Genomic DNA, 8381 nt, shown 5'->3' with positions numbered 1-8381 from the left:
TCACACAGGCAGCAAAGGCTGAAGCAAAAAGAATGAGCCACGTATTTTAGAACCACAGTGCCCAGCACCTCCTCAGCTGCTTGCAGGCAGGACTTGCTGATGGGCAGGACTTGCTGATGGGCAGGAGAGGGGAGCTGGACCCTTGGATCCATTTTCCTTAGGAGCTGTGCTGCCCAGCTGGTCTCCCACAGGGAAACCACGGACTGAGAAAGCGAGTGTGATACACAGAGCTGCTTTTCATAACCGTCTTCACCTTTCCAGCCTCTCCTCGCTCCAGCTGTTACAAACCTGCCTAGTTTCCCTTTGCATGAAAGGGAGGAAGGAAATGGGGCAGCTGGCTGTGAATGCCCAGCCTGTGTCCTTGGGATTCTGGATCTGACCCTGTTTGGTATAAAGGGACGTAAAGCCAACATACTATTTGATCGGGGAAAAAACAACAACAACAACAACAAAGTGCTTTATTTTTTCATTCATTCTAGATGAGTGAATCTAGGAGATCCACAAATATCTTCAGTTGCAAGAAATACTGTCTTGAATACTGCAGATCTGGCTGTAAATTTGTGGCCGTTTTAGAACTGATATTAGGCTCTTTGTTATATTAAAGCTACAGAGATGGAGAAGTCAAAGAATTGAATTCATTTAGCAGAGCAAAGACAAAGTGATTATCCTCAGCAGTGAGATGGCAGGGAATCAGCAGCAGCATGTTTCATTTCTGTTTCATTAGCCAGGTTATTCTGCCACCAGGATTAAAGCAATGTTGTGTCCAAACATGTGGTCCCATTATTTGGGAAAGCATGAACAGCTTGAGGGCTTATCTAAATACAACAATTAGAGCAGCCACATAAAAAATGTTGAAGTGACAGCTAATCAAGAAATTTGTGAGCCCCAGAGAGCTCTTTAAAAGGTCACTTTCCAATCAAGATTGACTCAGCTGCTGTAGTGCTGCTGGCTGTAAGGGTGAGGGACCTCTGGTGATGGTAAAGGGGCAAGCTTTGCACTGACCCCTTGCTTTGCTGAAGACCCTTTCCAACAGCCTCATTGCTGGCTTCCACACTTACCTACATCCACAGGACTCATACTCCTTTTATTTCTTTTCAAATCATTTTTTCTTTTTTTCTTTTTCTTTTCTTCTTGTTATAACTACCACAAGATGTCGTTTATCTTCAGGCAGCTCAACTCCTCATTCCTCTCTGAATGGGCAGTTCTGGCCAGGAGAGAGGATTTGTCCTGGATCTTGAAATAAAGGATTGAGCTGTCCTTGACTAGATTCTGTCTAAATCCGGAGCTCCTGACAACATGTGGTAGTTTTGTTTGGACTGTTCCCTCCATACTGAGTGCTTCAGTCAGTCTCAGCTCCAGGTTGCTGTTATGGCAATGATAAATTAACCAAGCCTTGTTCCAAATTCAGCTTTGTCAAGAATAGATCACTAAACCTAAGTTGCATTTATTTTTGGATGCAGTCTGATATTTGAAGAGCCTGAGCCTCTTTAGTTTGGCTTCTGTCAACATCAGCTCTTTGAAGGAGTAATTGGCGTGGTTCTGACCTGTTGACCTGTGAGCAGATGACCTGGACCTACATCAGTAACTGGTGGGCAGCTGGAGGTGGTGTGTTGCTGGAAAGCTTCTTATTGTCTTTACTGATTTCTTACTCAGTATCTCCATGCAAAGAAGAGAAGACCGAAATAAATCCATTCACAGATGGGTTTCTCCTCACTGATAACCGTACTCCTCCAGCCTGGACAGTGTGAACATCCTGGCGATGTGATACCTTGGCCCACTGAAACACTGAAATTCCCCACTGGAAAAGTATCTTTTTTTATTTTTTAAACTTCCCCCTGCTATTTTAGGAGCCCTGGTCTGTCCCTGTTACCTTCTTCTAGACTTCAAGAGTGAGGCAGAGGTTAAATGAAGGATTTGACAGATGCTATGTAAAATAGGCCCCTACAGAGAAAGATCTTTGCTAGCTAGGGAGACAACACAGGTGAGGTTTGTGGGCTCAGCATCTCTATGCTGGTTGTTTAAAAGAAAATCTTTAATTCTTAGGATTTCTGTGCAAATGTAATTGTTTATAGTGCATCCATCTTGCATTCACACATCTCTGGAGCAGCAGTCATATAGACTCAATCAATGCAGTCCAGTGCATGAAAGGCTCAAGGCCTTGAATGGCTCTGCACAGAACAGAGGATGTGACACAGCCCGGGAGCGCAGAGCCAGCTGATCTGGACTCACTCCAGCACACTGCTTTCTGTACAGCTCACTTGCTGTCCCCTGCCCCTGCGACAGGTCATGGCTGACGTGCCCACATCTCAGGCAGCCTGCCATGAAACACCTCTCCAGGAAGGCAGAGTTCCAGTGTCTGGCAAGAGTCACCAGCCTCATCAGTGTAATGTTGCAGACAACCCATTGCAGCAAACAGACAAATTTTAAACACTTGAAATTCTCTTTCCCAACACTTAATGATTTCCTTCTGCCTGGACTGTTCCCAAAGCTGAAAAGAGATGGCACTCCTATGAAGAATTTATCCAAACCTTGCTGACATTAGCAAACACCCTACCTGTGATTTTCCACTGCACTGGGGACATTTGTGCTCCAGCCTATTACTGCCATCAGAAAAGGTGAACTCCACCTGGTACACTACACTGGTAACACCCACCAGAGTGAAAACACACTGCTCCTGCAACTAGCAACACATCCTGGAAATGACTGAGTAAGAACAGAAGAGAAACACAGGGGAGGGGAAGGGCAGCAACCTGTACAAGGGCCAGTTTGCAAAGAGTCTTGGTAACATAGGGATCCCTTTCCACTTCTTGCCTATCTGACTGTATGTCAGATTGCAGACGGAGGTAAGTATGTTTCCTTAGACCTAACAATGTTACCAGGAAAAGCTGATGAACACTCTGAATTCCCTCATCTGCCTGTTCCCATTCTGACTGTCTGCTAAACAGGGCAAAGGACAAAGCACACCTAGTTTTAACAACTGCTTTTCCATCTATCATACCCCATTGGTCTCAATCCTTTCATTGATTTCCTCACAAATGAAGGAAATCATATTGATTTTTAAATCTGTATTAGCAGTTTGTCACTGCACACACCCCAGGTATTCCTTCCTCTCCTGACTTTTGCTTCTCCTTTTCTTTAGTGCAGCTGGTGGGCCCTCTTGCATAACAGCGGGGGTCTCTGCACACCGGTCTGGGCTTTGCTAAGCACAACACACGTTGCTGATCGTAGCACAGACTGCTACAAACCAGATGTAGCTCTTAGCTGCTCTACCAGGGGGCATTACAGGCAGTTCTCAAGTCTGCAGGATGAACAGTACTGTGGGCAAGTAAAGGACTGCCAAAATGCTGGAACAGAAGTACTCTGAGCTGTTACAGCAGTGACCCGTGAGTTCATCACACCTGGAGCGCTTCTGATCATATCACAAATGACCTAAAATACCCACTGGGCCATAAGACCCAGGGATGAGCCAGCCACTCCACCTCCTGCCTATTTACCCTCCAGTCATTCCTCAGACTTGCCAAGAAAGGCACAAAGCAGGTGAGTCTGTCAAGGCACCTACTAGGATGAGAAGTGAATCCAACTGCTAAATCCATAAACCTCTCCAAGTCTGGTGTGAACAATGATCTCTGCAGCCCAGCAAGGGATTTTAGCCAGTGACCTTCCCAGAAGAAGAGTGCCACGTCCATCACAATGTTATCATCGGGAACCAGCTACGCACCTGGGTGGTGCAGCCCTGAGTAGGTTGAGTGGTATGACAGCAAAGTCAGTGCCAGCCGATGAGACAGCCTGTTTTTCTAAGATGCTGCTGTCAAGAGTTGTTAATGCTCTGTTTAGACAAGGCCCAAAAGTGGAACAGTGTTTCTTTGTCAGACCTTTTAGATTCATCTTGTCTGACTCTACCTGTCAAGAAGTTTGGTGTTCAGTTTCCATAAGCATCTTGGCCCTTCCCCACCTAGGACAGATGTCTAAAGTCTTTGGCTCTCTGGACAAGCCCATATCTCCGCAATGCAGATAACAAGCTTCCACCAGATGATTAGTTGGCTTAAGTTAGCAGGCAGGAATTACAGCTTTCCTCTCTGGGTACTTTTTTTTTTTTTTTTTTTCCATTTTAAACTCACTCTGGAAAACGTTCAGAGTGGCACCAGAAATATCTTTCTGGAAACTGAGAAAATCAGATTTCCTTTCTTACAACAAAGTGATTTGTCTTTCATATACAGGAAGTTCCTGGCATAGGAAGGCACTTAGAGAAATCTGAAGTACAATTTATTCACTTCTCTCTCCGAAGCCACAGAAGAAGAGCTGATCAGACAGACTTTATTTTTTTTTACAGATGTCTTCTAACCTCTGTAGAAGAGGTGAAAGCAACTGAGGTGTTTTATCAAAAAAGGATCCTGGTATATAAGATAGAGGACATAAAAGTGGGCTTCACAAGAGAACCAAAACCACTGGGGAACAGTAATGATTTCAATGCAGCTATTGCTCTGCAAAGTCTCTGGAAGGAACAACAGAAGAGAAGACACTGTAGCACTGGAGTGGCTGACTGTCAGGAAAGAAAACATGACATCATGATTAAAATAAAAGATGGGTGAAAATTATCTGTCTGGGACATGGGGATGTGGTGGAATAGACCCCAAGGCCATAGGAAGCATCCCTGCACTATTAACACTATTGCACAGGGCAGTGATGAGGTCTCAGTTAGAGTAATATATACACTTGTAGTGTCCCGAGTACAAAAAGATTGATTTAGATTGGAAGAGCTGCAAGGGAGGGCTGTAGGGTGCCTAAGGAATCGTCACAGAATCATAGATTCATAGAATATCCCGAGTTGGAAGGGACCCATAAGGATCATTGAGTCCAACCCCTGGCACCACACAGGTCTACCCCAAAATTCAGACCATGTGACTAAGTGCACAGTCCAAACGCTTCTTAAACTCCAACAGGCTTGGTGCAGTGACTCCTTCCCTGGGGAGCCTGTTCCAGGGGGCGACCACCCTCTCGGTGAAGAACCTCTTCCTGGTGTGTAGCCTAAACCTCCCCTGCCTCAGCTTGACACCATCCTCAGCTTGACACTAGAAAAGGAGTAGCATGTTTACCCAGCAAAATGTCACCATTGCATAATACCAGCAGGGCACAGAAAAGGTGCCCAAACCAGCATCTGTTTGCAGGACCAAAAATGAATCATCCCTGAATTGGCTCAGTCTTAATCAGAGTGTTTTATGGAAGTCCTGCTGTGATGCAACGTCACCAAGTTGTATTTATCATCTAAATATCAGTGTGGGTGCCCCATTTAGGCAATGCAACCGATGAAGTTAAGAAGCTTCTAACAGTAGTCCTCAAGTGTCTTTTTGGCTCCGTGTGGATCTGCACTTAGGCAACAAAAGCTTGGAGGCCTCAGGGTAGACAACGAGAGGAAGTCCCCTTCAGGGCTGAATTTGCTACTGCTTGTGTGGACCAGCAATCACTTCACCATCACGCTGCAGTACCTACCAGTGGAAGGAGATACAGAAACTTCAGATGGTTAAACTGCCCCCATGCTGCAGTACGCCAAGCCTGCTGTGTGTGTTAGTCCTAGCTCCCTTGCACTGAAAGGAATTTCAGGAAGAAAGCACAGCACAGCAAAAGCCCAGATGCTGCAAAAATACCATCAGTTTGGGGTAAACACCAGGAAACAGGAGATCAGGTTTCTTTCTGCTGAATAAATAAATAAATAAAATGTTGTATGAACCAAGAAAGACCTGATTTCTCAGAATTTTCTATTTTGTATTCTTATTCTTGCTTCAAGTCTCACTTAAAGTGTCAGTATCAGTCTCCAATAGCCCTTGAGACCTCTTCCCTATCGCTTCCACCATCATCCCTCCCTGCCACCTCACTGCCTGGGGAAGCGGCCATCCACTCTGCGCTGGCTTTGAGCTACACAGCACTGCTTGGCTGCACAGTACATACTGCCAGGTGATCTCAAACTACTGCCTTTTCTAAAGCTGGCACACCAGTTTGGGTCTCTTTTACCTCTTCAAGGATTCTGATTTTCATAAAACTTGTAAGGGACAGCAAGACTTTTAGAGGTCTACTCCTCTGTCTCATTTGGCTAAAAGTGGATTCAGAAGTTACCCTTAGACAAAAGGCAGCTACACACAGCATGTGTGTGCTTACCATGACTCCTGAAAGGCCCAGTTCTAATCCTCAAATTAGTGTCAGTCTGCAGACAGACACCAACACTGGCACTTAAAACACTTGTATTTGTCTTAGACATTTGATGCTTTGAGGGGACTCGAACACTGTGGTGGTTTTACTCAAGTGGGCAGCCGAGTTCCACCACGGCTGCTCTCTCACTCCCCCTCCTCAAAGGGGAGGGGAAGAAAATACGACACAAAGAGCTCAAGGGTTGAGATAAGGACAGGGAGATCACTCAACAATTATTGTGATGGGCAAAACAGATTCAGAGTAGGGAGACGGTAAGATTTATTGCCTAGTACTAACAACCTAGAGAAGTGAGAGACAAAGAAAACAAACCAAAAACGCCTTCCCCCCATCCACCCTCTTCCACCTCCTCCCCCCGAGCGGTGCAGGGGAATGGGGGAATGGGGGCTGCGGGCAGTCCATAGCGCTTCGTCTCCGGCACTCCTTCTCTGTCACTCGCTGCCCCTGCCCCCCGTGGGGTCCCTCCCACGGGATGCCGTCCTTCCCGAACTGAGCCTGCGGGGGCTGACCACAGGCAGCAGCTCTTCAAGAACTGCTCCCACACGGCTCCGTACCACGGGGTCCATCCCCCAGGAGCAAACTGCTCCAGCACGGGTCCCCCACGGGCGGCAGCTCCCCCCAGACCCCCTGCTCCTGCGGGGGCTCCTCTCCACGGGCTGCAGCTCCGGCCCGGGGCCTGCTCCTGCGGGGGCTCTCCATGGGCCGCAGCCTCCTCCAGGCCACATCCACCTGCTCCAGCGGGGGCTCCTCCACGGGCTGCAGCGTGGAGATCTGCTCCGTGTGGGACCCATGGGCTGCAGGGGGACAGCCTGCTCCACCAGGGGCCTCTCCACAGGCCGCAGGGGAACTGCTGCTGTGTGCCTGGAGCACCTCCTGCCTCCTGCTGCACTGCCCTTGGGGTCTGCAGGGCTGTTTCTCACTCCTCTCTCTCTCTCCCAGCTGCTGTGTAGCAGCAGTTTTTTTTTCCCTTTCTTATATATGCTCTCACAGAGGCACAAACAACAAGTCTTAGGAGGAGCGGCTGAGGGAGCTGGGCTTGTTCAGCCTGGAGAAGAGGAGGCTCAGGGGCGACCTTATCGCTCCCTACAGGTACCTTAAAGGAGGCTGTAGCGAGGTGGGGGTTGGTCTGTTCTCCCACGTGCCTGGTGACAGGACGAGGGGGAATGGGCTAAAGTTGCCCCAGGGGAGGTTTAGGTTGGATATTAGGAAAAACTTCTTTACCGAAAGGGTTGTTAGGCATTGGAATGGGGTGCCCAGGGAAGTGGCTGAGTCACCATCCCTGGAGGTCTTTAAAAGACATTTAGATGTAGAGCTTAGTGATATGGTTTAGTGGTTGACTTGTTAGTGTTAGGTCAGAGGTTGGACTCGGTGATCTTGGAGGTCTCTTCCAACCTAGATGATTCTGTAACATCATTTATTGGCTCGGCTCTGGTCAGCAGTGGGACCCTTATCTAACATGGGGCAGCTTCTGGATTCTTTTCACAGAAGCCACCCCTATGGCCCCCTGCTACCAAACCTTGCCACGTAAACCCACCACAAACACGTGAACTTAGATTGTGAACATCATTCTGTTGCTTAGTCCCAAGATATCCTATGGGGGAAACATTTGAGCAAACTTATGCTCCAGAAATTATTGCTGCATTTGTCACAAATTACTCTTTTGACTTTTCTTTTTAGTTGGCTTTTGCACTTCATTTAAATGCAGTAGTGGCATGGTTTTACATCTGGATCATGGTGCCATCTGAGGTTATCTGAATCTCCCCAAAGCTTCCATTTCCTGTGCCAAGTCAGACGGTGCTGGAAAGCATATGGTATGGATCAGACCAGCAAAACCAGCATCTTAGAGTAATACGTCTTTAATCCCACAACTATACTCCAGTTATTCAGCAAAGCAGTGCTCTCAGGCAACTGCTGTCTGTTACACTAGATCAGAACTGTCGCTTAGAGAGCAATCGATGCTGAAAAAAATGCATTTCTGATCAGAAAACTGAAGACATTTGTTAGCAGCTACAGAGAAGAATTAGCATTTCTGGCTTCTAGTAAGAAGCCAGATGCCTGCACAAATTCTTTAACTTGAACAAATCCACTTTGACTGATCAGAGGATGTGCCAAGTCCAGTCAGTCCTGGGGCCAACCAAGTCCCATGGCCACCTACTGCCCGTGCTAATAGGAAATCAGTTTTA

The sequence above is a fragment of the Anser anser genome (assembly GCF_964211835.1).
Source record: "Anser anser genome assembly, chromosome: 16".
Classification (NCBI taxonomy): domain Eukaryota; kingdom Metazoa; phylum Chordata; class Aves; order Anseriformes; family Anatidae; genus Anser; species Anser anser.
The sequence above is the reverse complement of the archived record's forward strand: the minus strand, read 5'-3'. Positions refer to the sequence as shown.